This window comes from Octopus bimaculoides, chromosome 6, assembly GCF_001194135.2.
Source record: "Octopus bimaculoides isolate UCB-OBI-ISO-001 chromosome 6, ASM119413v2, whole genome shotgun sequence".
Classification (NCBI taxonomy): domain Eukaryota; kingdom Metazoa; phylum Mollusca; class Cephalopoda; order Octopoda; family Octopodidae; genus Octopus; species Octopus bimaculoides.
In genome coordinates this window covers 85,108,386-85,113,157 of record NC_068986.1, presented here as the reverse complement: position 1 = coordinate 85,113,157, position 4,772 = coordinate 85,108,386, and positions in this window count along the sequence as shown.

The following is a 4,772-nucleotide window of genomic DNA, read 5'->3' as shown; positions in this document are numbered from 1 at the left end:
TAGTCGCCGGCGATTCGATGGTTTCACAACGCCACTTGTTAATCATTCTGAGTAATTATCAATCTGGGTAATTATTTACTTTTATAATTTTACTATTACAATTATAATTCCTATTTTATTATTTACTTGTTCACTACTATAGTTTCGCAATTATTACTATACTTATATTATTACTATAAGGCCGAGGGGTCTTAATATTATCTCCCATGATTTCTTTGGACAACAAATAATTGCATATTTAAGGTTGTTGGTTTAGATGCTGCTGGTGCTGCGGCTTTAAATAGAGAAGCGGACTTGTGTCTACTAATAGAGGCTGTTTGATTGAACAGCGACCTGACATGACTGGCTGTGGATTGGGAGCATGTGAGAGGGGATTTTTCAGAGGAGCGCCAACAAGATGAAACTAGCATAGCTAAGATATTCAAGTTCTGTAGCTCGACCTCGAGACAAGGTGGGGAAGTATGTTGCTATGTGAAGGGAAAAAAAGCACCATAAAAATGTCATCGCGATAGAGGGATCGAGAGGAAGATAATGGAATAACGAGTTAAACATTTCGGCTAAACGAAAACAAAGCAATATTCTTAAGAAGGAAAATAAATACATCTCAAACTACGTTAGAGTGGAGATTTTAGAATTAAGTTGCAGCCAGGGGTGAGTCTCTTGTTCGGGGCTTCTGGAGTAATGCAGAACGTGGAGGCACTCCTTTATTGCTAATAATCCCAGGTTCCTTGTAACCCGGAACAATAATACAGTATGTTGTCTATGTGTTAAATAGATTTTTCTAAGGGTAGACTGAGATCCTTGGCTGTGGCGAAAGCAATCAATCTAGGGGAAGTGGAACTCCAAAATGAATACCCTCTTCCAACATGTCCTAAGCCAGCACAGAAGAGTATGGCACATGAAACTGATATGAGGCATATCTAAAAACATAGATTAATACTATGAAGGCAACTAATTCATGCTGGGGTGTATTCTGCAGCAGCCGGGGCTAGAAGGAAATGATCCGTTCGCACGTGTTGCATTCGCCACAGTCGTCAAAGAAATGGCGGAGCACTTGAATTTTTTCAGTACTGAGTTGCATGTAGTTTCCTTCAACCCAATTTTTATGCCGGTATTTCTGTACTTTTACGTTATCATTATGGTTCTTGGCTACCATGAAACTTGTCTGAACTGGTGAATTCATAACAAGTAATGTCTGAAAGAACCCCCATAAATAGTAATGGTGTTAGTACAATTTTCAGAGGGCACTCGCTTAGAAGTGGTATCTTCTCGGACACACAGCCACACAGCCATTCTTTTAGTTTCTCAACAACGCTGATATCATGGTATTTGTAATATAGCATTCCGCGTCCGTTTTATCGAAGGCCTTGCATAGTCGAGATAACTCACATTCACATTTAAATGAACGATTTGTTTTTTCAGTACTAAGTCTTAATTTGGTTGCAGCCCTCTGTGGCAACTACTTCGTGACAGGAAGCCGTAGTGCATGTCAGTGAGCAAGCAGTTCACTTCTTGGAACGGTATCAGTTTTCTTCTCTCAATACGCACCATGACTTTGCTAATATAAGCGGTCAGAGAGATAGGCGTATATATTTTTTTTTACACCTGCTCTGCTTCCTTTGTGGGTAGGATATTTTTAAGGTAATAAATTGCCATGTGTATGTTGAACAGCGAGAATGAAAACGATGACATATATTTTCATTCTCACCACGTTGTAGTACATTCGAATGTAAATATGCTAATAATTGATGTAATAAATCGTCATAAACTTTTGTTAGATTCTTCAATGTTGACTGAGGAGACACAATGTAGTCAAACACTCTAATGAATTGAGTTTAGTATGAATACATATTCATGTGAAAGAAGAAATTGTTCTGCTATGACGAAATATTGAACCGCTTGGTATATTCCCATTCTAATCTGCCGGAACGTAGTAACCATTACTATGTAAGTGTAAGCATCTTACAAGTCTTTGTTTACTGTTTCAGTTATCTTTGTGGGATTTGCAGCCAGTCAGCTGTTTTAACTAAACGAGGCGGGAAAAGGAAGAGACGGGGAGCGTAAGCTTTGCACAGTTTCAAATCATCCGTGGTCACACCTTATGTTACAAATCATCCCGACGGCTCCATTGAGAAAAGCTCAAAACAATATAGTATACAGAGATATATACATATAAATATATATAAATATGAGAACGATAGTACTTGGGAAAATACCATCACTGGTGTCTGCGAACACAAACCGTACAAGCAAATTAATAATAATAATAATAATAATAATAATAATAATAATAATAATAATAATAATATATGTATGTATGTATGTATGTATGTATGTATGTATGTATACAACAGTACTACATGACCACTTGCATCGCTAAAAATATAAGTGAAAACATTTCTAAGTCACGGAAGAATCACTAAATTAATACAGGCATGATAGGAAGAAATTTTATTGAACAAGATTAGGTTCTTAACTCCGGCAAGTCTGCAAGAGGAATGCTGGTTAATTTGATATCATTATTTCGAATTTAGCGCTAAACGGTGCCTGATTCTCCTCAGCCAAAACTTCCAGGGAGGGCTACTAGAATTTGTACCCACCATGACTCTAAATTCATTTGAAATGGTCAAACACTATTTAAACAAACGAGATATTTATAAATGAATATGAGATCCATAGTACTTCTAAAAAATACCATCGCTGGCGGCTGCAAACACAAGCCGTAGAGGCAAACTAATAAAATATACATAAGATATATACATGAGCACCTGCGTCACTAAAAATAGAAATCAAAACACTTCTAAGCCACAAATTTTTTTCCTATCACGCATGTATTAATTTTGTCGTTCTTCTGTGGCTTAGAAGTGTTTTGACTTCTATTTCAGCGATGCAGGTGCTCATGTAGTACACTTGTGTGTGTATGTGTGTGTGTGTATGTGTGTGTGTGTGCGTGTGTGTGTGTGTATACGTGTATACTTATATATACTAATATAAATAATATATATATATGTGCATATATATGTATACACACACACATTCTCACACACACACACACACACACACACACACACACACACACACACACATATATATATGCATATATGGGTACAAGAAGTAACAAACCGTAAACAACATGAAATACGAACTTTTATCGGTTGTCGGCTGACCATCTCCTCATTTCGAGCATTGAATTACAACGAAGGCAGTTGCACCCGCAAAAGCCAAAATAAAAGCCTTAAATGTGTGTAATATAACACAAATATGCATGGTTATCATGATGTGTACAATAAAACAAAATGTGTGGTTATGATCAAGATGACGACAGCGATATTTAAGTTCTAAAATAAATTTTCCATATAAAAACCGTATGCTGTAGTTGAAGGTTCAGGGGAAGAAACTCTTCAGAACCTTTCTGAACTGGAAGGTAAGTAACTCTAGATTGAGTTCATTTTAAAGTTGGTGGTGGTTGCGTGTGTGGGATGGCTTGTGTTTCTGGTGTTAGAGGTGGTGATGTTGATGAAGTGCTTGTTTTAGGAGTATTTGATTGTGTTGTTTTGATTTTTTTCTTTCTAATTCATGTGTGAATGAGGATTATTGTTTGTCCATATGTTTGTTTGTTTTTTTTTGTTTCACTGTCGCCTTTTTTTAGTTTTCAACTTCCATTTCTCAATATTCTATGGCCAGTTTACCTTTTTAGTCTGATAGGCTTCGAAGATATTCGAGTTTTTCTCGATGTCTATAGTCACTGCAGCAATTAGCCAAGGAATGGCTATTTGTGGTAGCAGTTGTTGAATGATGATTTTATCCAGTCTCAGGCATCAGTAAAAAGAACAACTCGCTTTTGAGGGTATTCAGAGAGTGGAATTTGGCCTCTTCTTCGGTGCGGAATCTAACGTCTACCATTCCATAGCCCCCTCCTCTTGGTATATATTCCTTTAGATTCCAGATGGAACCTAAAGATCTTTGTATTTGAGCCTCTGTAGATCTTACCACCCTCCTTGATTTTAAACAGATTGTAAGATTCGTCATTGTGCGGAGTATCATATCCTAGATTGTCGCGCAGGGTGGGGGAATTTATCTTTACAGCTATTCTGTCTCTCTCCACTAGCTGTCTGACATCTTTAATTTCCTCTTCAGTGTATGGTATTCTCTGAAAGGATGACCTGGCTACTCCAGCGAAAGAAAGTCTAGAGCCTTTTTGTTGCATCGGTTTGTTTTGTTCTCTACGTTGATGGGGAAAACGGAAACAATTATGATTGAAAAAAACAGAATCAGTCGACTTGTCCCCAAAATTTTGGGGACAGAATAGGAAAATAAACTCAGTACTCGACAGCAATTAACCTGTTGCCTGTGATGGTACAAATTTGAAGGGTGCAGATACAGTATTGTGTGTTTGTTTTTTCCCCCCATATAAAATCCACGGAGCGAGGACAAACGAGGCTTGCTAAGCGAACGTCTGTAATAATAATAATAATAATAATAATAATAATAATAATAATAATAATAATAATAATAATAATAACAACAACAACAACGTTTCCCTAAAAGAAATGGAAAGACTTTCAAAATACAAAGACCTGGAAATAGAGGTAACTCGAATGTGGAATCTAAAAACAGAAACAATTCCTATCATAATAGGTGCCTTAGGTATAATAAAAAAATATTCCGACAAATACATAACAAAAACACCAGGGCTTACAAATATATATAACATACAGAAAATTGCACTACTGGGCACTGCACACATCCTACGCAAGACACTTTCAGTACAG